This window comes from Pseudophryne corroboree, chromosome 1 (assembly GCF_028390025.1).
Source record: "Pseudophryne corroboree isolate aPseCor3 chromosome 1, aPseCor3.hap2, whole genome shotgun sequence".
NCBI lineage: Eukaryota > Metazoa > Chordata > Amphibia > Anura > Myobatrachidae > Pseudophryne > Pseudophryne corroboree.
In genome coordinates this window covers 593,723,195-593,748,300 of record NC_086444.1, presented here as the reverse complement: position 1 = coordinate 593,748,300, position 25,106 = coordinate 593,723,195, and the positions used below count along the sequence as shown (strand labels likewise).

The 25,106-nt window shown below is 48.7% G+C and overlaps 1 protein-coding gene and 1 non-coding gene across 2 annotated transcripts in view; both read left to right on the top strand.

The window, feature by feature from the left end:
• The window catches only part of LOC134900719 (uncharacterized), a 227,514-nt gene that overhangs the window by 185,334 nt on the left and 17,074 nt on the right, over window positions 1-25,106 (top strand). The window lies entirely within an intron of this gene.
• LOC134937308 (5S ribosomal RNA) lies at window positions 15,696-15,814 on the top strand. Its single transcript, XR_010180570.1, has one exon. It is a non-coding gene; the product is annotated as a 5S ribosomal RNA (ribosomal RNA).

Here is a 25,106-nt window from a genome sequence, read left to right as displayed (position 1 = left end):
GGATTGGATGCTGGTGACCACGGATGCCAGCCTGAGAGGCTGGGGAGCGGTCACACAGGGAAGAAATTTCCAAGGCTTGTGGTCAAGCATGGAAACGTCTCTTCACATAAATATCCTGGAACTAAGGGCCATTTACAATGCCCTAAGTCAAGCAAGGCCTCTGCTTCAGGGTCAGTCAGTGTTGATCCAATCGGACAACATCACGGCAGTCGCCCACGTCAACAGACAGGGCGGCACAAGAAGCAGGAGGGCAATGGCAGAAGCTGCAAGGATTCTCCGCTGGGCGGAAAATCATGTGGTAGCACTGTCAGCAGTGTTCATTCCGGGAGTGGACAACTGGGAAGCAGATTTCCTCAGCAGACACGACCTCCACCCGGGGGAGTAGGGACTTCACCCAGAAGTCTTCCAACTGATTGTAAACCATTGGGAAAAACCAAAGGTGGACATGATGGCGTCCCGTCTCAACAAAAAACTGGACAGATATTGCGCAAGGTCAAGGGACCCTCAGGCAATAGCGGTGGACGCTCTGGTAACACCGTGGGTGTACCAGTCGGTGTATGTGTTCCCTCCTCTGCCTCTCATACCGAAAGTACTGAGAATCATAAGAAAGAGAGGAGTAAGAACGATACTCGTGGCTCCGGATTGGCCAAGAAGAACTTGGTACCCGGAACTGCAAGAGATGCTCACGGAGGATCCGTGGCCTCTACCTCTAAGAAAAGACCTGCTCCAGCAGGGACCTTGTCTGTTCCAAGACTTACCGCGGCTGCGTTTGACGGCATGGCGGTTGAACGCCGGATCCTGATGGAAAAAGGCATTCCAGATGAAGTCATTCCTACCCTGATTAAAGCCAGGAAGGATGTAACCGCGAAACATTATCACCGCATTTGGCGAAAATATGTTGCGTGGTGTGAGGACAAGAAGGCCCCCACAGAGGAATTTCAACTGGGTCGTTTCTTACATTTCCTGCAAGCAGGACTGTCTATGGGCCTGAAATTAGGGTCCATTAAGGTTCAAATTTCGGCCCTGTCGATCTTCTTCCAAAAAGAACTGGCTTCAGTGCCTGAAGTTCAGACGTTTGTCAAGGGGGTACTGCATATACAGCCTCCTTTTGTGCCACCAGTGGCACCTTGGGATCTCAATGTAGTTTTAGGGTTCCTAAAATCACATTGGTTTGAACCACTTACCACTGTGGACTTGAAATATCTCACATGGAAAGTGGTAATGCTGTTAGCCTTGGCTTCAGCCAGGCGTGTCTCAGAATTGGCGGCTTTATCATATAAAAGCCCTTACCTAATTTTTCATTCGGACAGGGCAGAATTGAGGACTCGTCCTCAATTTCTCCCTAAGGTGGTTTCAGCGTTTCACATGAACCAACCTATTGTGATACCTACGGCTACTAGGGACTTGGAGGACTCCAAGTTACTGGACGTAGTCAGGGCCCTGAAAATATACGTTTCCAGGACGGCTGGAGTCAGAAAATCTGACTCGCTGTTTATCCTGTATGCACCCAACAAGCTGGGTGCTCCTGCTTCTAAGCAGACGATTGCTCGTTGGATTTGTAGTACAATTCAGCTTGCGCATTCTGTGGCAGGACTGCCACAGCCAAAATCTGTTAAAGCCCATTCCACAAGGAAGGTGGGCTCATCTTGGGCGGCTGCCCGAGGGGTCTCGGCTTTACAACTTTGCCGAGCAGCTACTTGGTCAGGGGCAAACACGTTTGCTAAATTCTACAAATTTGATACCCTGGCCGAGGAGGACCTGGAGTTCTCTCATTCGGTGCTGCAGAGTCATCCGCACTCTCCCGCCCGTTTGGGAGCTTTGGTATAATCCCCATGGTCCTTACGGAAGTCCCAGCATCCACTAGGACGTCAGAGAAAATAAGAATTTACTTACCGATAATTCTATTTGTCGTAGTCCGTAGTGGATGCTGGGCGCTCATCCCAAGTGCGGATTGTCTGCAATACTTGTATATAGTTATTGTTGCAAAAATCGGGTTATTTTTGTTGTGAGCCATCTTTTCAGAGGCTCCTTCGTTTATCATACTGTTAACTAGGTTCAGATCACAGGTTGTACGGTGTGATTGGTGTGGCTGGTATGAGTCTTACCCGGGATTCAAAATCCTTCCTTGTTGTGTACGCTCGTCCGGGCACAGTATCCTAACTGAGGCTTGGAGGAGGGTTATAGGGGGAGGAGCCAGTGCACACCAGGTAGTCTCAAAGCTTTTACTTTTGTGCCCAGTCTCCTGCGGAGCCGCTATTCCCCATGGTCCTTACGGAAGTCCCAGCATCCACTACGGACTACGAGAAATAGAATTATCGGTAAGTAAATTCTTATATTTTTTTTTTATACATTATAGATTAAGATCAAAGATTGAGTGTAATAACATCTATTCTTTATGAATTGACATCAATTTATTGATCTAACCCATTTTTCAATATTTGTTAATTAAATGTTTTCTTTTTGGATCCTATAATAACTATATATATAAAAAATACATATAGAAAATTATATAAGTCTTGAACAAAGACATTTGGCAATCCACTGACTAAAAAGTATGGGAAGAGTGCTATACTATTATTTCACCACAAGATGGCACCAATTCAACAATTCATGTACTGTATACTGACTTAATGTATTTCAAATATTCATACTCGTTGCTACTTTTATATAAAACAAATATCTACTGATGATATGTTTTGAATACTATAGAAGCGTCTTTTACAGGGCATAATAGCCATTTGTTCATTCTGCTATTAGTTAGATCAATCCTCAAAACATTATTGGTCCGGACGGTCACGTGATATTTAAATATTCTCCATCTTAGAGACCATGTGTGACAAACAGCGTGACGTCGGGTGTCCGGTCACATGACCGGAACGGGTCTCCTCGTGCGGTCTGCCGCCTGGTAACAGTACGCCGGGCCTGCCGGAGGTTGGCCTAGTTCCGGTCGCGTGTCTAGACGCTAACCAATGATTGTAAGTTTGTGTTCCACATACAGGAAACTGGAACAAGTTTGCGTTCCAAACACAGGAAATGACTCCGCGATCATGTGATCGGTAACTGATTTTCATAATCATTTAATTCAATTAAAATAGGCTTTACACTAATAGTAACTTTACTAATTATTGATATTTTAGCCTCAGTGTCTGTCACTATTTATGGAAACTGGATAGAATTTCATTTTAAATATTATTCAAATGTTTTTAATTTGTTACACCTGTTTTGAATGGGCTATTAGCACTGCTATATAAAGGGCACCCAGTCACTGCAATACAATCACCTTGAGAAAGCTGTGTAAAACAGCGTAACGCGTCGGTGGAGCAGCTGGACTCTGATTCCTCATCCCCATACAAACGCCTAGAAGTCGGATATAGGAACTCTTTGCATCAGCGATTTGGATATCTGCACTATTGGACCTGAGCAACCAACTGGACCAAGCAGCGTCTTGAACCTAGCTACGTAAGGTCAATCCAACTGCAGTTTTCACTTTTCTCTGACGTCCTAGTGGATGCTGGGAACTCCGAAAGGACCATGGGGAATAGCGGGCTCCGAAGGAGGCTGGGCACTCTAGAAAGATTTATGACTACCTGGTGTGCACTGGCTCCTCCCACTATGACCCTCCTCCAAGCCTTAGTTAGATTTTGTGCCCGGCCGAGGTTGGATGCACACTAGGGGCTCTCCTGAGCCTTTAGAAAGAAAGTATAGAAATTAGGTTTTTTATTTTCAGTGAGACCTGCTGGCAACAGGCTCACTGCAGCGAGGGACTAAGGGGAGAAGAAGCGAACCTGCCTGCTTGCAGCCAGCTTGGGCTTCTTAGGCTACTGGACACCATTAGCTCCAGAGGGATCGACCGCAGGCCCAGCCTTGGTGTACGGTCCCGGAGCCGCGCCGCCGTCCCCCTTACAGAGCCAGAAGCAAGAAGAGGTCCGGAAAATCGGCGGCAGAAGACATCAGTCTTCACCAAGGTAGCGCACAGCACTGCAGCTGTGCGCCATTGCTCCTCACACACACTTCACACTCCGGTCACTGAGGGTGCAGGGCGCTGGGGGGGGGCGCCCTGAGAAGCAATAATAACACCTTGGCTGGCAAAAATACCACAATATATAGCCCCAGAGGCTATATATGTGGAAAATACCCCTGCCAGAATATAGGAAAAAGCGGGAGAATAGTCCGCGGAAAAGGGGCGGAGCTATCTCCTTCAGCACACTGGCGCCATTTTCCCTCACAGCTCCGCTGGAAGGAAGCTCCCTGGCTCTCCCCTGCAGTCTACACTACAGAAAAGGGTAAAAAAGAGAGGGGGGGCACTAAATTTAGGCGCAGTATACATTTATATAGAAAAAGCAGCTATAGGGGACATAACTCAGTTAGTCCCTGCATTATATAGCGCTCTGGTGTGTGCTGGCATACTCTCACTCTGTCCCCCCAAAGGGCTTTTGTGGGTCCTGTCCTCTGTGGGAGCATTCCCTGTGTGTGTGCGGTGTGTCGGTACGGCTGTGTCGACATGTTTGATGAGGATAATGATGTGGAGACGGAGCAGATGCCTTTAGAAGGGATGTCACCCCCTGCGGGGCAGACACCTGAGTGGATGAGCTTATGGAAAGAAATGAGTGCACGTATAGACTCCTTACATAAGAAATTTGACGACATGCCAAATGTGGGACAGCCGACTTCTCAGTTCGTGCCTGTCCAGGCGTCTCAAAGGTCATCAGGGGCTCTGAAACTCCCGCTACCTCAGACCGCAGACCCAGATGTCGACACTGATACTGACACCAGTGTCGACGACGATGAGTCTAACCTGATGCCCACTAAGGCCATTCACTGCATGATTGAGGCAATGAAAGAGGTGTTACACATTTCTGATATAAATACAGGTACCACTAAAAAGGGTATTATGTTTGGGGAGGAGAAACTACCCGTAGTTTTTCCCCCATCAGATGAATTAAATGAAGTGTGTGAAGAAGCGTGGGCTTTCCCTGATAAAAAATTGGTAATTCCTAAGAAGGTACTAATGGCGTTCCCTTTCCCGCCAGAGGATAGGTCACGTTGGGAAACACCTCCTAGGGTGGATAAAGCGCTCACACGTTTGTCTAAAAAGGTGGCACTACCGTCTCCGGATACGGCCGCCCTCAAGGAACCTGCTGATAGAAAGCAGGAGGCGATCCTGAAGTCTGTATACACACACTCAGGCATTATACTTAGACCAGCTATTGCGTCAGCATGGATGTGCAGTGCTGCCGCCGTGTGGTCAGATAAACTGTCAGAAAATATTGACACACTAGACAGAGACACGATCCTGCTAACCATAGACCATATCAAAGACTCAGTCTTATATATGAGAGATGCACAGAGGGAAATCTGCCGGCTGGCATCTAAAGTAAGTGCATTGTCCATTTCTGCTAGGAGAGGCTTATGGACTCGCCAGTGGACAGGAGATGCAGATTCTAAAAGGCACATGGAAGTTTTGCCTTATAAGGGTGAGGAATTATTTGGGGATGGTCTCTCGGACCTAGTTTCCACAGCAACGTCTGGGAAGTCAGCATTTTTACCCCATGTCCCCTCACAGCCTAAGAAGGCGCCGTTTTATCAGGTTCAGTCCTTTCGGACCCAGAAAAACAAGCGGGGAAAAGGCGGGTCTTTTCTGTCCAGAGGCAGAGGTAGGGGAAAAAGGCTGCAACAAACAGCAGGTTCCCAGGAGCAAAAGTCCTCCCCCGCTTCTTCTTCCAAGTCCGCCGCATGACGGTGGGGCTCCACAGGCGGAGCCAGGTACGGTGGGGGGCCGCCTCAAGAATTTCAGCGGTCAGTGGGCTCGCTCACAGGTGGATCCCTGGATCCTTCAAATAGTATCTCAGGGGTACAAACTGGAATTCGAGGCGTCTTCACCCCACCGGTTCCTAAAATCTGCCTTGCCGATTGCTCCCTCAGACAGGGAGGCGGTGCTAGAGGCAATTCACAAGCTGTATTCCCAGCAGGTGATAATCACGGTACCCCTAATTCAACAAGGCCGGGGTTACTATTCCACACTATTTGTGGTGCCGAAACCGGACGGTTCGGTGAGACCCATTTTAAATTTGAAATCCTTGAACACATACATAAAAAAATTCAAGTTCAAGATGGAATCGCTCAGGGCGGTTATTGCAAGCCTGGACGAGGGGGATTACATGGTATCCCTGGACATCAAGGATGCTTACTTGCATGTCCCCATTTACTATCCTCACCAGGAGTACCTCAGATTTGTGGTACAGGATTGCCATTACCAATTCCAGACGCTGCCGTTTGGACTGTCCACGGCACCGAGGGTATTTACCAAGGTTATGGCGGAAATGATGATACTCCTTCGAAAAAAGGGAGTTTTAATTATCCCGTACTTGGACGATCTCCTAATAAAGGCGAGATCCAAGGAACAGTTGTTGGTGGGAGTAGCACTATCTCAGGAAGTGCTGCACCAGCACGGCTGGATTCTGAATATCCCAAAGTCACAGCTGGTTCCGACGACACGGCTACTGTTCCTGGGTATGATTCTGGATACAGTCCAGAAAAAAGTGTTTCTCCCGGAGGAGAAAGCCAGGGAGTTGTCATCTCTAGTCAGAGACCTCCTGAAACCGAAACAGGTATCGGTGCATCACTGCACGCGGGTCCTGGGAAAGATGGTAGCTTCTTACGAAGCAATTCCCTTCGGCAGGTTCCATGCCAGAATCTTTCAGTGGGACCTATTGGACAAATGGTCCGGATCGCATCTTCAGATGCATCGCTTAATAACCCTGTCTCCAAGAACCAGGGTGTCTCTACTGTGGTGGCTGCAGAGTGCCCATCTTCTAGAGGGCCGCAGGTTCGGCATACAGGACTGGGTCCTGGTGACCACGGATGCCAGCCTTCGAGGCTGGGGGGCAGTCACACGGGGAAGAAACTTCCAAGGACTATGGTCGAGTCAGGAGACTTCCCTTCACATAAATATTCTGGAACTAAGGGCCATTTACAATGCCCTAAGTCAAGCAAAATCCCTGCTCCTACACCAGCCGGTGCTGATCCAGTCAGACAACATCACGGCAGTCGCCCATGTAAATCGACAGGGAGGCACAAGAAGCAGGATGGCAATGGCAGAAGCCACAAGAATTCTCCGATGGGCGGAGAATCATGTACTAGCACTGTCAGCAGTGTTCATTCCGGGAGTGGACAACTGGGAAGCAGACTTCCTCAGCAGACACGACCTACACCCGGGAGAGTGGGGACTTCATCCAGAAGTCTTCCAGATGCTGGTAAACCGTTGGGAAAAACCACGGGTGGACATGATGGCGTCCCACCTCAACAACAAGTTAAAAAGATATTGCGCCAGGTCAAGGGACCCTCAGGCGATAGCTGTGTACGCTCTAGTGACACCGTGGGTGTACCAGTCGGTTTATGTGTTCCCTCCTCTGCCTCTCATACCAAAGGTATTGGGAATAATAAGAAAGCGAGGAGTAACCACAATTCTCGTGGTTCCGGATTGGCCAAGACGAGCGTGGTACCCGGAACTTCAAGAGATGATCTCAGAGGACCCGTGGCCTCTGCCGCTCAGACAGGACCTGCTACAGCAGGGGCCCTGTCTGTTCCAAGACTTACCGCGGCTGCGTTTGACGGCATGGCGGTTGAACGCCGGATCCTGAAGGAAAAGGGATTCCGGAAGAAGTCATTCCTACGCTTATTAAAGCCAGGAAAGATGTTACGGCAAATCATTATCACCGCATATGGCGGAAATATGTTGCATGGTGCGAGGCCAAAAAGGCCCCAACAGAGGAATTTCAACTAGGTCGATTTCTGCATTTCCTGCAAGCAGGAGTGAATATGGGCCTAAAACTAGGCTCCATTAAAGTACAGATCTCGGCTCTGTCGATTTTCTTTCAAAAAGAACTAGCTTCAGTACCTGAAGTTCAGACATTTGTGAAAGGAGTGCTGCATATTCAGCCCCCGTTTGTGCCTCCTGTGGCACCTTGGGATCTCAATGTGGTGTTGAGTTTCTTAAAATCACATTGGTTTGAGCCACTAAAAACCGTGGATCTAAAATATCTCACGTGGAAAGTGGTCATGTTATTGGCCTTGGCTTCAGCCAGGCGAGTGTCAGAATTGGCGGCTTTATCATGTAAAAGCCCTTATCTGATTTTCCATATGGATAGGGCAGAATTGAGGACTCGTCCCCAGTTTCTCCCTAAGGTGGTGTCAGCGTTTCACCTGAACCAGCCTATTGTGGTGCCTGCGGCTACTAGGGATTTGGAGGACTCCAAGTTGCTAGACGTTGTCAGGGCCCTGAAAATATATGTTTCCAGGACGGCTGGAGTCAGAAAATCTGACTCGCTGTTTATCCTGTATGCACCCAACAAGCTGGGTGCTCCTGCTTCTAAGCAGACTATTGCTCGCTGGATTTGTAGTACAATTCAGCTTGCACATTCTGTGGCAGGCCTGCCACAGCCAAAATCTGTAAATGCCCATTCCACAAGGAAGGTGGGCTCATCTTGGGCGGCTGCCCGAGGGGTCTCGGCTTTACAACTTTGCCGAGCTGCTACCTGGTCGGGATCAAACACGTTTGCAAAATTCTACAAGTTTGATACCCTGGCTGAGGAGGACCTGGAGTTCTCTCATTCGGTGCTGCAGAGTCATCCGCACTCTCCCGCCCGTTTGGGAGCTTTGGTATAATCCCCATGGTCCTTTCGGAGTTCCCAGCATCCACTAGGACGTCAGAGAAAATAAGAATTTACTCACCGGTAATTCTATTTCTCGTAGTCCGTAGTGGATGCTGGGCGCCCATCCCAAGTGCGGATTGTCTGCAATACTTGTAAATAGTTATTGTTAACTAAAGGGTTATTGTTGAGCCATCTGTTAAGAGGCTCAGTTGTTTTCATACTGTCAAACTGGATATAGTATCACGAGTTGTACGGTGTGATTGGTGTGGCTGGTATGAGTCTTACCCGGGATTCAAAATCCTTCCTTATTATGTCAGCTCGTCCGGGCACAGTGTCCTAACTGAGGCTTGGAGGAGGGTCATAGTGGGAGGAGCCAGTGCACACCAGGTAGTCCTAAATCTTTCTAGAGTGCCCAGCCTCCTTCGGAGCCCGCTATTCCCCATGGTCCTTACGGAGTTCCCAGCATCCACTACGGACTACGAGAAATAGAATTACCGGTGAGTAAATTCTTATTTTCCATTCGCTATTATTGTTCCTGGACTGTGGCAAAAAATCTCTGGGGATGAACTGTTTCATTTGAGTACCAGCAAATTATATACATACCATACAAACCATATGGGACTTTTTAAACTCTTGCAGTGCTATATTATGCCCTAATTTTAACTGATCTTAATTTTTCTTTAATTATCTGTTGCAACAGTAATCAATTTATATTATTTTATTAAAATTGTCAGAAATTTCTAATCCAGTTTCCCAGCGCTTATTCTTGTTTATTATAATACAGAATCTACTCGCTGCCAGAGAGGAGGGGGCCTGCAACGGAGGCTGCACACGGGCCCTCTCCTTTTTGAGAACACCCCTGCCAGTAAGTCCGCGTCCGATGACGCAGACTATGGACCTGTCCAACCATCAAAAGACACGTCCCCCCATTTTGAAGAACAGTGCCTGGTGCCGCCTCCCAAGTGCTAACGGGGGCTGTGAGTGATATCACAAGACCCGTTCTGCACATTTGCAAAATGGGTCTTACGTCTGCTCAGACCCTAAAACCATTGTATTTGTAGGAAAACCAATATGTTTGCATACAAATATGAATTGGGCCCATAGTGCATCTCACCCAGGCAGCTTCCCTTATTGCTGATGTCTTCAGTGGGCATGATGTGACGTTGAGGGAGTGGCGTGGAAGGGGGGGGGGGGGGGGGTGGCAGGCATGTCATGGTCGTTTTTGGGGCCGGACGATGACGTCTTCTGAATTTCCTGCAAGTGGAGACCATGCTGCATAGACAGGGTTCTACCTTTATTCAGTGCAATTGCAGTTGATTTGCGATCACATGACGGGGTGCGGCACACATGCTGGGTGGCCCGCAGCATGTGAGTAGTAAAATCTGCGACTAACTCAATAACCCCCTTAGTATGTACAGATGTGTCCACATAAACTAATTCTCAAATCTCGGCAAAGGCCCTGTTTATTGCGACACAGATTTTACTACCTAGCCGTGCCAAAAATGTAATCCTAAGTACCTAGTACAATGTAATCGAAATAAGACGGTTAAACATGCAAAAAACAGATCCGATACGAATGACCCTCGCCATGCATCGTTCGAAAAAATAACCCTAAGTATTTACTACACTATTTGCAAACCGATGCTGCCAGCGACGGCGGGCGGAGAGCTACATTCGGCAGCATGGCCCTTGCGGGCGATATCACCCTTTGGGCATGCATGCATCGTTAACGATGTATCGGCCACATGTCCACTTTACTGTCTAGTGTGTACCCATCTTAAGGGCCTGATTCATCTTAGTAAGCCGATGATTTGCCTACTACTCTGATGTTAGAAGATCGGTGCATGCGTCAGTCTTCTACTGTGAGATCTCTTGCAGTTCCCTGCTTCCTTTTGGGGGGCAAGCCAGGGGTGGGGATGGCTAGTTCCTGGAAACTGGGTTGCTTTCTGTGGCTGTTGAAGTCAAGGTTTACATCTTCAGACACAAATTGCTGTGAGAGCCTCAGACTCGCTCATATGGCTGATATTTACGCATAGTGATTCAATGCAGCAGCATATCACATGAGCCGGCAGGAAGCATCTATTGACACAAGATGCAGCACTTGCACCATGGGGCCTTATTCAGATTTGATCGCAGAAGCAAATTTGTTAGCAGTTGGGCAAAACCATGGGGGTCATTCTGAGTTGTTCGCTCGCTAGCTGCTTTTAGCAGCATTGCACACGCTAGGCTGCCGCCCTCTGGGAGTGTATCTTAGCTTAGCAGAATAGCGAACGAAAGATTAGCAGAACTGCTACTAAATAATTCTTTGCAGTTTCTGAGTAGCTCCAGACCTACTCCTAGATTGCGATCACCTCAGTCCGTTTAGTTCCTGGTTTGACGTCACAAACACGCCCTGCGTTCGGCCAGCCACTCTCCCGTTTCTCCAGACACTCCCGCGTTTTTCCCTGACAAGCCTGCGTTTTTTAACACACTCCCGGAAAACGCTCAGTTACCTCCCAGAAACGCCCCTTTCCTGTCAGTCATTTACCGATCAGCAGAGCGACTGAAAAGCGCCGCAGAATCCACAGCAAATCTGCCAAGTTTTTAGTTAAATAACTAAGCGCATGCGCCCTGCGAGCTTTGCGCATGCGCAGTTTGCAACAAATCGCTGCATTGCGAAAATCGGCAACGAGCGAACAACTCGGAATGACCCCCCATGTGCACTGCAGGTGTGGCAGATATAACATTTGCAGAGAGAGTTAGATTTGGGTGGGTTATATTGTTTCTGTGCAAGGTAAATACTGGCAACTTGATTTTTATTTTTACACTGCAATTTAGATTTCAGTTTGAATACACCCCACCCAAATCTAACTCTCTCTGCACATGTTATATCTGCCCCCCCTGCACTACACATGGGGCCTAATTCTGAGTTGATCGCAGCAGCAATTTTGTTAGCAATTGGGCAAAACCATGTGCACTGCAGCGGGGGCAGATGTAACATGTGCAGAGAGAGTTAAATTTGGGTGGGGTGTATTCAATCTGAAATCTAAATTGCAGTGTAAAAATAAAGCAGCCAGTATTTACCCTGCACAGAAACAAAATAACCCACCCAAATCTAACTCTCTGCACGTTATATCTGCCCCCCCTCCAGTACACATGGTTTTGCCCAAGTACTAACAAACTTGCTGCTGCGATCAACTCAGAATTACCCCCATAGGCCCTCATTCCGAGTTGATCGGTCGCAAGGCGAATTTAGCAGAGTTACACACGCTAAGCCGCCGCCTACTGGGAGTGAATCTTAGCTTCTTAAAATTGCGACCGATGTATTCGCAATATTGCGATTACTAACTACTTAGCAGTTTCAGAGTAGCTTCAGACTTACTCTGCCTGTGCGATCAGTTCAGTGCTTGTCGTTCCTGGTTGACGTCACAAACACACCCAGCGTTCGCCCAGGCACTCCCACCGTTTCTCCGGCCACTCCTGCGTTTTTTCCGGAAACGGTAGCGTTTTCAGCCACACGCCCCTGAAACGCCGTGTTTCCGCCCAGTAACACCCATTTCCTGTCAATCACATTACGTTCGCCGGAGCGATGAAAAAGCCGTGAGTAAAATTACTTTCTACATAGCAAAGTTACTTGGCGCAGTCGCAGTGCGAACATTGCGCATGCGTACTAAGCGGATTTTCATTGCGATGCGATGAAAAATACCGAGCGAACAACTCGGAATGAGGGCCATGGTTTTGCCCAACTGCTAACAAATTTGCTGCTGCAGTCAACTCTGAATTAGGCCCCATATTGGAACACATCTGTATGAATGAATAATGGGGGCTTGCCGAATTTAGTAGGGGAATCAGATATATTTATTCTTTTTGGCCATGTATTGCCATTTCCTTTCAGTTTCTGTGTTTTTCATTTTTTCTTACGTCCTAAAGGATGCTGGGGTCCACTTTAGTACCATGGGGTATAGACAGGGCCACCAGGAGCCATTGGCACTTTAAGAGTTTGAGAGTGTCGGCTGGCTCCTCCCTCTATGCCCCTCCTACTAGACTCAGTTTAGAAAATGTGCCCGGAGGAGCCGGTCACAGCTAGGGGAGCTCTCCTGAGTTTTCCTGGGAAAAAGTTTTTTGTAGAGTTTATTATTTTACTGGGAGGCTGCTGGCAACAGCCTCCCTGCAGCGAGGGACTGAGGGGGGGGGGGGGGGGGGGGCAGTGTCCGTCCTGTGGGGTCTGAGCCACTGTATCCGCTGACTGAACACTGAGCTCCAGAGGAGTCTGATCGTTCTCCGCCACAGAGGTCCGCTCGCCCCAGCAGCATGCCGCCACCCCCTTGCAGAGCTGAAGAATCGGTGGCGAGTGAGACACCGACCCCCCTAACAAGCGGGGGGTCAGTGTGAAGACGGCGGCATAAGGGTAGGAGCGCAGTATTAACTGCGCTGGGGATACAAAAGTTCACTTTGCGCTATTATAAATAATTTCTCTATCGTCCTAGTGGATGCTGGGGTTCCTGAAAGGACCATGGGGAATAGCGGCTCCGCAGGAGACAGGGCACAAAAGTAAAGCTTTCCGATCAGGTGGTGTGCACTGGCTCCTCCCCCTATGACCCTCCTCCAAGCCAGTTAGATTTTTGTGCCCGGCCGAGAAGGGTGCAATCTAGGTGGCTCTCCTAAAGAGCTGCTTAGAGAAAGTTTAGCTTAGGTTTTTTATTTTACAGTGAGTCCTGCTGGCAACAGGATCACTGCAACGAGGGACTTAGGGGAGAAGAAGTGAACTCACCTGCGTGCAGGATGGATTGGCTTCTTGGCTACTGGACATCAGCTCCAGAGGGACGATCACAGGTACAGCCTGGATGGTCACCGGAGCCTCGCCGCCGGCCCCCTTGCAGATGCTGAAACATGAAGAGGTCCAGAATCGGCGGCAGAAGACTCCTCAGTCTTCTAAAGGTAGCGCACAGCACTGCAGCTGTGCGCCATTTTCCTCTCAGCACACTTCACACGGCAGTCACTGAGGGTGCAGGGCGCTGGGAGGGGAGCGCCCTGGGAGGCAAATGAAAACCTATTTGGCTAAAAAATACCTCACATATAGCCTCCGGGGCTATATGGAGATATTTAACCCCTGCCAGAATACACTAAAGAGCGGGAGACGAGCCCGCCGGAAAAGGGGCGGGGCCTATCTCCTCAGCACACAGCGCCATTTTCCTTACACAGCTCCGCTGGTCAGGACGGCTCCCAGGTCTCTCCCCTGCACTGCACTACAGAAACAGGGTAAAACAAGAGAGGGGGGGCAAAATAGTGGCAAAAATTATTTCTCCTTCATCCACTAGGGGCCACTGGAGTGTAGTTACAATGGGGAGATAGTAGGTGGTATTGGTAGCTGGCACTTTAAAAATTCTCACACTGTGGCTAGCTCCTCCCCTACTATCTCCCCTCCAAGCCAGTCTTAGTTAAGTGCCCGAGGTAGCTGGTTCACTTGGGTTTAGCTGAAGAATTTTATTTTTCTTACACACACTCACAGACTGGCAGCTCTGCCACTGCCAGTCTGCACCGTGGGAGCTGCCGGCGGGGTCCCATCGCAGCTGCGTGCGGCTAGGGATGGGCCCCGGCTGAGGGAGACACTGAGCTCTCCTGAGTTGGCGGACACCGCTGCGTGCGGCGCGTGTCGCGGCCACTCCATCCAGCAGAAGATTCCGGCAGCATGGCAGCGGTGAGTATCAAAAATGGTCGGACACCGCTGCGTGCGGCTTGTGTCGGGACCACCCCACCACAGAAGATTCCGGCTGGACGCCGCTGCGTGCGGCGTGTGTCGGGGCCGATCCACCAAGAACACAGTGGTGAGTGAAGTATACTTTATTTGTGGTGGCTATGTATGTTTTTAGAGCAATCTGTTTATTGTTGTACAACCCACTCCAGAAGGGCTCTCTGGGGCTGTAATGTACTTTATTGTATCCTTACCTGTCCTCCTCATGGAGAAACAGACAGGATGATTGGGGGAGGCTGAGTATGTGTTTATACAACCCTGACTGAAAAACGGGTGTGTGTCATTCTGATAACCCTCTGCTCCCCCAGCTCCCCGCACCCCCCGCACCCACTCAGCGCGACTCACAGAGCCGGCACAGGGATCCCGCTCGAGCGCAAAGCAATGTTTAAATTTGGCGCCTTGTACGGAGGGGGCGGAGCTAAGTCCCGCTCTGTAGAGCGAGCTCAGCGCTCCCTGCTCCCAGGCGGCGACTCGCGCTCTGTTCAGCGCAACACTCCCCGGCGGCGGCTAGCAGATACAGGGCTCTACTAGCGCTGTATAGCGGGCTCAGCGCTCAGCGCTCCCCGGCGGTGACTCGCAGGCCCAGCGGAGGGTACAGCTCGCTTCCCGCTTAGTTTTGCAATAAGGCGCCATAGCCGGGGGGCGGAGCTAACTCCTGCTCTGTACAGCGGGCTCAGCATTCTCCGCTCCCCGGCCACTGTTATAGTGTAATAGGCATTTATGTGAGTTTAATGCACATGGTGCTGAGGAGAATGTGATATAGTCAGAGTGGCTCAGCACTAATCCAGTTATCCACTATATAGATTTTATCGCATAGCCCAGAGGAGTTTCACTCTGGCGGCCATTTCCTCCCTGCACAGACCTGGCTTCATATTTGCAGTGTCTCCTATAGCCCAGTGGGCTAATCTTGCATACTCAGAGACAAATACAAATAAAGTCCCAGGTATATTAACAGTTAACCCGCTTTACTCAGCGGGCTCCCAGGTCTCCCCGTCGCTAGGCAACAGCTCTGGGATTTGTAACTTTTCGATACTTCAGGCTGCTGAAATATAGATACATTCCTCCTGCAGTAGAGTCCTCTACCCAGCATTTTCCTACTTGCAAATCAGGGAACCTGCTCTATTACAGTAGCTGGGACTCAGCTCAATAATAATTAAAAGGATCTACTGTGCAGTATTTATTTACCTACGGTGCGTGTGTATATATACATATATAGTTATGTTTGTGCATGCATATATATAGATATATATATTTAAGTGCGTGTAGGTATGTATATAGATAAATCCATAAAATACCAGATATAGGGGATAAAAGCCTACGGCCACACCACCCTGAACACGCCCGATCTCGTCTGATCTCGGAAACTAAGCAGGGTCAGGCCCGGTTAGTACTTGGATGGGAGACCGCCTGGGAATACCAGGTGCTGTAGGCTACTTCCGCAATGTTTTCTAATAACAACATCTTGCACATAACATTTTCCCCCATCTTTCTCACAGGCTGGTCACCATTTTGAAAAGCCAGCGGAACCTCAGAGAAACATCTGGTGCACCTTAATTAGCGGTACACTAAATACAGGGCGGGGTGTTGCCTTCCCTTTATTATTCCTTGTTGTCACTAGTTACTAATGCTATTTGTAATTGTGGAATGCGTGTAAGGCATCAGACAAATAGCGCTGCGGCTCAGTACGCTAGTAGCGGGTATCTGAACAGGGGTTTGAATCCAAACAAAACTTTAAGGAGAACTCCTATAGCCTAGGGCTAAGACTCCTGTCCCACAGCGCAGCGTTGCTGGTTCAGGTCTCCGCTGCTCCAGAAAGTTTATTTTAATCGTATCGGTCACTACACATTATAGTGCAGACCTTACGTAGGGCTCTGTTTATTTAACCCACCTTTTCTCCTTTCGTTTGTCTCTCCTGGGATAGTCGAAGAATTCCCTCTTAGGTGTGAAGTATGAGGCGGAGCCATCTGCTTCGCCCTCCACGCACCTGCACACCCCTGTTTGATCAATGATGCAGGTAATGTCACTATTAACCAGACAATAGCTCATCAGGTAAGCCCTTGGACTTTGGTTTCCAAGGTCACAGGATCAAATCACAGCGGGACCAAACACACCTTTCCAAAAAGAAACTTTGCTAACATTCCATGCATTACTGATGTCTGTTTTCTGTGGATCTGAACCAGTGTCTCAGAATATACAGGTACATAATACAGCAGTTCATCTGATACTGCAGGTAAAGGAGGAGGACACGTCAAGTCCATCAGGGTTCCACGCCATTGACGAAAATGACAGCGACTGGTTCAGTTTCGGATGAGCTGGGCAGGCTCCGGTAGGCGGCCGACAGACACCCGAATACACAATATCAGGTATCAAACGGGGTTTGTTTTCCTATCTTTTCCCCGCAGATGGCAGGAGATGGTATCAGAACCTCTCTAGGGTATACACCTCGGTGTATCGCCGGTCCATCAAGCCGCCGTTTTCCTGAGGCAACCTTGCTCAGGGATCCATCGACATATGCGGCAGCATGGTTCTACCGTATCCGGAGCAGGTAGGTTGGGGAACAATTGTCCTCTAGGTTACAGGATGCTTCGCATCAGGATCAATTGATACTTTGATACAGGTCAGAATCACGATTCTGCTTTATGTTCCTTGGAGGTCTCCATGTCTACAGACTCGGACCCTGCATCTTCGCTTGGGCTGTCTTAACCCGACGACCTCTGGGGCTGCGACAGTGACAAGTAAACATGAAATCCTACGGGGCAGATGGTTCTGGGGAAGGAACTTTCTGCAGGATTTCTTGAACCAATGGAGGTAGGTCCACTTTGATTTCTCCTACTACTGCCCCAGCTCCAAGACAGACCTTTACTGGTCTTCCCTTTAGATTGTTTCGTGCCCTTTCAGGTTTTTGACTCCACACGGGTGATATCTTCGTCGCCAGGGGTTCTCAGGGTAAAAAGGCTGAAGCAGAGGTTCAACATCCTCAGTCCAGTCTGATTTTATGTCATCCTATACACCCATTACACCTGCAGGGTCCCAGGGTAGGCGCAGGTCGATGGGAGAAGGCTTGGGCGGTTACAACCGTCTCAGGAGTCCCTCGGCATGGGTCGGCTGATTTAGGATGACAAGAGAGTCATACTGCAGGCTGCGCTCCATAGGTTTCTAACCGCAAAGGGTGTTGATCCCTGTTTTACACATATCATTTGAATTAGGACAGTTCTCAGGCCTTTGTTTTCTTTTCACGTTCCGAAGCCAAGTGGCTCGGACAGGCCTATTCTGGCCTTACAATCCTTTTAGTCTGTGATTGCTAGTTTAAACAAGAAAGGGAGTTTTACGTGTCCCTTGTCTTCAGAGATGCCTGTTTACTGATTTCCGTTGGACAGGCTTTTCTCAGATTCCCCCTTAACAGGATTCTCATTTTCACTGTAAGTCCTTTACTCTTCTCTCTTCCGCTCCCACAGAGTTTAGGAAGATAACAGAATAACTCTTTTTCAAGGGCAGTGGGTGACGTTGGTTCCCTAATGGGACAATTTACTGCTACTATCCCACTCTGTACATTAGGTGGCTTCTGAATATCCGGAGGATCCACGAGCTTCTGATTCGACACAGATCCAATTTATGCTCCGCATAGACGTTTCTCAACACGGTCCGTCAGAGGTTTTTTTCATTCCTCGGCACCAGAGACTCTATTTCTTCAGTCAAGTTGCGACGTAATGAGTGGTCGCCTCCATTCCTCTCGGAACGGGGGACAACAATCTTGTTTCCAGATCAAGCCACCAGGTCAGACTCCTGGGTGAGGGAACATGCCCCGGAGTTTTGTCAGCTGGTCCGCTGTGGGCGGAGATTTCGGATCGACCTCAGGGCGTTCTGACTGACTCTTTAACCCTTTATTACTCTCGGACGGCAGTAGCCGTGGAGGCCCTCAGGGCTCCGGGGAGTTTTCTGGTTATTCTATCCTGCCTCCTTTTCTATTTCTACTTCATGTTCAGTAACACAGGAGGGGATTATGCGTGCTAGTCCTCTCGGTGGCGCTGGTTGGGCCACGCATGACTTGAAGATACAGATACGCCTGTTGTCAGTAGAGGAGCCTTGGCTCCTACCTCGACGGGACTGTCTACTTCAACAGGCTCCTTTTTTTTTCTCCTTGTTCAATTTTACACTGGTTTCGGTTACCCGTGTGACTGTTCACGAGACCTCAGAAGGGAGGAGTTCCCTAGTTCGGTTAGGCCTACTGGGCTCCGATTTCAGAAGTCTATTACCTCTTCTCGCTTTTGCCACTTTGGGAAAACTTTATGGAACATAATGAAGATAAAAGGGGGTTTTTCCCCCTTCTTCCAGTTACCATTCATCTTTGGTTTCTCTGGGAGGTTTTTTGCTCCGCTGCGCTTCAAACCACACTGACCGGAATTTTAGGTCTCTGCCTTTTTCGCTTTTCTTCCAAATGAGATTAGCCTAGCGGCCGTAAGTTCGGCCTCTTGTTCAGGGAGTACTCTATTGGCAACTCCCCGGGCTCGGCTTCGGCCTCAGCGGTCGTTTCTTCCAGAGGGGAGGTCCATTTTTCATATAAATCTGACACTAGTGGTTTTCAATCCTCTCTGAATGTTGTCAGGGCTCGTCAACTCTCTCTACAGAGGTCTCAGGCTATTCGATGAAGTGTTTTTTCTTCTTTGCTCTGGACGATGCTCCCGTACTAAATAGCCGGGGCCCCAGCATATGCTGGACAGTTGGATACATCTGATCATCAGACAGTCTTCTTGGCGGTTACTAGGGAACCTCCGTTTTCCAATTCAGCGCGCTTTACGCGCATTGTAAGACCTTCGTGGGCAGCCGCCCGCGGGGTCTCCATGAATATTTTGTCGGGCGGCTACTTGGTCAAACCGACATTCGTTTTGTCAAATTCTACAAGTTTGACACTTTTACGGCCTCTGCATCACTGTTTGGCCGAGCAGTTTTTACAGGACTCTCAGCGCTTTCCCACCCGTTTTTTGGGAGCTCTGGGACGTCCCCATTGTAACTACACTCCAGTGGCCCCTAGTGGATGAAGGAGAAATCAGGATTTTGGTACTTACCGATAAATCCCTTTCTCCGATTCCACAGGGGCCACTGGACGCCCGCCCAGCGCTGTTTCTCCTGATTTTTGTTTGATTAACGATTGCAGATCACCATATGACTGCTTGTTGGGTTCAGGCTAGCCTGGTTTTTTGTCAGGTTCTGTTCCAGGTTTAGTTTGTGTTCGCCTGGTTTACAGGGCGTCGTTAACCTCCTCTACCTTACGGTTTGTTTATTACAGCTCTCCTCGGGCACAGTTTAACGTAGACTGGCTTGGAGGGGAGATAGTAGGGGAGGAGCTAGCCACAGTGTGAGAATTTTTAAAGTGCCAGCTACCAATACCACCTACTATCTCCCCATTGTAACTACACTCCAGTGGCCCCTGTGGAATCGGAGAAAGGGATTTATCGGTAAGTACCAAAATCCTGATATTATAAAAGCAGCTATACAGGGAGCACTTATTATAAGGCTATCCCTGTCATATATAGCGCTTTTGGTGTGTGCTGGCAAACTCTCCCTCTGTCTCCCCAAAGGGCTATTGGGGTCCTGTCTTCGTTAAGAGCATTCCCTGTGTGTCTGCTGTGTGTCGGTACGTGTGTGTCGACATGTATGAGGACGATATTGGTGTGGAGGCGGAGCAATTGCCAAATATGGGGATGTCACCTCCTAGGGGGTCGACACCAGAATGGATGCCTTTATTTATGGAATTACGGGATAGTGTCAACACGCTAAAGCAGTCGTTTGTCGACATGAGACGGCCGGACAATCAGTTAGTGCCTGTCCAGGCGCCTCAAACACCGTCAGGGGCTGTAAAACGCCCTTTGCCTCAGTCGGTCGACACAGACCCAGACACAGGCACTGATTCCAGTGGCGACGGTGACGAATCAACCGTATTTTCCAGTAGGGCCACACGTTATATGATTTTGGCAATGAAGGAGGCGTTACATTTAGCTGATACTACTGGTACCACTAAACAGGGTATTATGTGGGGTGTGAAAAAACTACCTATAGTTTTTCCTGAATCAGAAGAACTAAATGATGTATGTGATGAAGCGTGGGTTGCCCCCGATAAAAAGATGCTAATTTCAAAGAAGTTATTAGCTTTATACCCTTTCCTGTCAGAGGTTAGGGCGCGCTGGGAAACACCTCCTAGGGTGGATAAGGCGCTCACACGCTTATCTAAACAAGTGGCGTTACCCTCTCCTGAGACGGCCGCACTTAAAGATCCAACAGATAGGAGGATGGAAAATATCCAAAAAAGTATATACACACATACAGGTGTTATACTACGACCAGCTATAGCGTCAGCCTGGATGTGCAGTGCTGGAGTAGTTTGGTCAGAGTCCCTGATTGAAAATATTGATACCCTGGATAGGGACAATGTTTTACTGTCTTTAGAGCAAATAAAGGATGCATTTCTTTATATGCGTGATGCACAGAGGGATATCTGCACACTGGCATCACGGGTAAGTGCTATGTCCATTTCGGCCAGAAGAAGTTTATGGACGCGACAGTGGTCAGGCGATGCGGACTCAAAACGGCATATGGAAGTTTTGCCGTATAAAGGGGAGGAGTTATTTGGAGTCGGTCTATCAGATTTGGTGGCCACGGCTACAGCCGGGAAATCCACCTTTTTACCTCAAGCTACTCCCCAACAGAAAAAGACACCGACTTTTCAACCGCAGTCCTTTCGTTCCTTTAAAAACAAGAGAGCAAAGGGATATTCATATCTGCCACGAGGCAGAGGAAGGGGGAAGAGACACCAACAGGCAGCTCCTTCCCAGGAACAGAAGCCCTCCCCCGCTTCTACAAAAGCCTCAGCATGACGCTGGGGCTTCTCAAGCGGACTCGGGGGCGGTGGGCGGTCGTCTCAAGCATTTCAGCGCGCAGTGGGCTCACTCGCAGGTAGATCCCTGGATCCTGCAGATAATATCTCAGGGGTACAGGTTGGAACTAGAGACAGATCCGCCTCGCCGTTTCCTGAAGTCTGCTTTACCAACGTCCCCCTCCGAAAGGGAGACGGTTTTGGAAGCCATTCACAAGCTGTACTCTCAGCAGGTGATAGTCAAGGTACCTCTTCTACAACAGGGAAAGGGGTATTATTCCACTCTATTTGTGGTACCGAAGCCGGACGGCTCGGTAAGACCTATTCTAAATCTGAAGTCCTTGAACCTGTACATAAAGAAGTTCAAGTTCAAAATGGAGTCACTCAGAGCAGTGATAGCGAACCTGGAAGAAGGGGACTTTATGGTGTCCTTGGACATCAAGGATGCGTACCTCCACGTTCCAATTTACCCCTCACACCAGGGGTACCTCAGGTTCGTTGTACAAAACTGTCACTATCAGTTTCAGACGCTGCCGTTTGGATTGTCCACGGCACCTCGGGTCTTTACAAAGGTAATGGCCGAGATGATGATTCTTCTTCGAAGAAAAGGCGTATTAATTATCCCATACTTGGACGATCTCCTAATAAGGGCAAGGTCCAGAGAACAGCTAGAGAGGGGATTAGCACTGTCTCAAGAAGTGCTAAAACAACACGGCTGGATTCTGAATATTCCAAAATCCCAGTTAATGCCGACAACTCGTCTGCTGTTCCTAGGGATGATTCTGGACACGGTTCAGAAAAAGGTTTTTCTCCCGGAGGAAAAAGCCAAGGAGTTGTCCGAGCTTGTCAGGAACCTCCTAAAACCAGGAAAGGTGTCTGTACATCAATGCACAAGAGTCCTGGGAAAAATGGTGGCTTCTTACGAAGCATTTCCATTCGGCAGATTCCATGCACGAATTTTCCAGAGGGATCTGTTAGACAAATGGTCAGGGTCGCATCTTCAGATGCACCAGCGGATAACCCTGTCTCCAAGGACAAGGGTATCTCTTCTGTGGTGGTTGCAGAGTGCTCATCTATTGGAGGGCCGCAGATTCGGCATACAGGATTGGATCCTGGTGACCACGGACGCCAGCCTGAGAGGCTGGGGAGCAGTCACACAAGGAAGAAACTTCCAGGGAGTGTGGACGAGCCTGGAAACGTCTCTTCACATAAACATTCTGGAACTAAGAGCAATCTACAATGCTCTAAGCCAGGCAGAACCTCTGCTTCAAGGAAAACCGGTGTTGATCCAGTCGGACAACATCACGGCAGTCGCCCATGTGAACAGACAGGGCGGCACAAGAAGCAGGAGTGCAATGGCAGAAGCTGCAAGGATTCTTCGCTGGGCAGAGAATCATGTGATAGCACTGTCAGCAGTGTTCATCCCGGGAGTGGACAACTGGGAAGCAGACTTCCTCAGCAGACACGACCTTCACCCGGGAGAGTGGGGACTTCATCCGGAAGTCTTCCACATGCTGGTAACCCGTTGGGAAAGACCAATGGTGGACATGATGGCGTCTCGCCTCAACAAAAAACTGGACAGGTATTGCGCCAGGTCAAGAGATCCGCAGGCAATAGCTGTGGACGCGCTGGTAACGCCTTGGGTGTACCAGTCGGTGTATGTGTTTCCTCCTCTGCCTCTCATACCAAAAGTATTGAGAATTATACGGCAAAGAGGCGTAAGAACGATACTAGTGGTTCCGGATTGGCCAAGAAGGACTTGGTACCCGGAACTTCAAGAGATGATCACGGAAGATCCGTGGCCTCTACCTCTAAGGAGAGACTTGCTTCAGCAGGGTCCCTGTCTGTTTCAAGACTTACCGCGGCTGCGTTTGACGGCATGGCGGTTGAACGCCGGATCCTAAAGGAAAAAGGCATGCCGGAAGAAGTCATTCCTACTTTGATTAAAGCAAGGAAGGAAGTAACCGTGCAACACTATCACCGCATTTGGCGAAGATATGTTGCGTGGTGCGAGGATCGGAGTGCTCCGATGGAGGAATTTCAACTGGGTCGATTCCTACATTTCCTGCAATCAGGATTGTCTATGGGTCTCAAATTGGGATCTATTAAGGTTCAAATTTCGGCCCTGTCGATTTTCTTTCAAAAAGAATTGGCTTCAGTTCCTGAAGTCCAGACTTTTGTTAAGGGAGTGCTGCATATACAGCCTCCTGTGGTGCCTCCAGTGGCACCGTGGGATCTCAATGTGGTTTTGGAATTTCTAAAATCTCATTGGTTTGAACCACTAAAAAAGGTGGATTTAAAATATCTCACATGGAAAGTGACCATGTTACTAGCCCTGGCTTCGGCCAGGAGAGTGTCAGAACTGGCAGCTTTATCTTACAAAAGCCCATATCTGATTTTCCATTCGGACAGGGCAGAACTGCGGACTCGTCCGCATTTTCTCCCTAAGGTGGTGTCAGCATTTCATCTGAACCAGCCTATTGTAGTGCCTGCGGCTACAAGTGACTTGGAGGACTCCAAGTTACTGGACGTTGTCAGAGCATTAAAAATATATATTGCAAGGACAGCTGGAGTCAGAAAATCTGACTCGTTGTTTATATTGTATGCACCCAACAAGATGGGTGCTCCTGCGTCTAAGCAGACGATTGCTCGTTGGATCTGTAGCACAATCCAACTTGCACATTCTGTGGCAGGCCTGCCACAGCCTAATTCTGTAAAGGCCCACTCCACAAGGAAGGTGGGCTCATCTTGGGCGGCTGCCCGAGGGGTCTCGGCATTACAACTTTGCCGAGCAGCTACGTGGTCAGGGGAGAACACGTTTGTAAAATTTTACAAATTTGATACTCTGGCTAAGGAGGACCTGGAGTTCTCTCATTCGGTGCTGCAGAGTCATCCGCACTCTCCCGCCCGTTTGGGAGCTTTGGTATAATCCCCATGGTCCTTTCAGGAACCCCAGCATCCACTAGGACGATAGAGAAAATAAGAATTTACTTACCGATAATTCTATTTCTCGGAGTCCGTAGTGGATGCTGGGCGCCCATCCCAAGTGCGGATTATCTGCAATAATTGTACATAGTTATTGTTAACTAATTCGGGTTATTGTTAAGAAGCCATCTTTCAGAGGCTCCTCTGTTATCATACTGTTAACTGGTTTTGATCACAAGTTGTACGGTGTGATTGGTGTGGCTGGTATGAGTCTTACCCGGGATTCAAAATTCCTCCCTTATTGTGTACGCTCGTCCGGGCACAGTACCTAACTGGCTTGGAGGAGGGTCATAGGGGGAGGAGCCAGTGCACACCACCTGATCGGAAAGCTTTACTTTTGTGCCCTGTCTCCTGCGGAGCCGCTATTCCCCATGGTCCTTTCAGGAACCCCAGCATCCACTACGGACTCCGAGAAATAGAATTATCGGTAAGTAAATTCTTATTTTAACGGCTGAAATGAGATGCATGCAAACATATGTCTTTATTATTTAATATATAATTTGCACCATGCAGTGCTAATTGCCCCACAAATTTAATACACTATTAAAACGTAAACAATACTAAGTCATTTACGCATCCTATTCTACTGCATACATTCCCCCAAATACTTAAAATACTTTTTGTTCATCCACAAGACAATATGTGGTTTTTTATCTAACAGTGCACTGTTATGTTTTTAGAAAATTGATCCACCTCTATTAGCGGCTAACATTTATGGAATATATATATATATATGTATTTTAAATATTTGGGGGAATGTATGCAGTAGAGTAGGATGTATAACTGACCTAGTATTGTTTACGTTTTAATAGTGTATTAAGGGGGTAATTCCAAGTTGATCGCAGCAGGATTTTTGATAGCAACTGGGCAA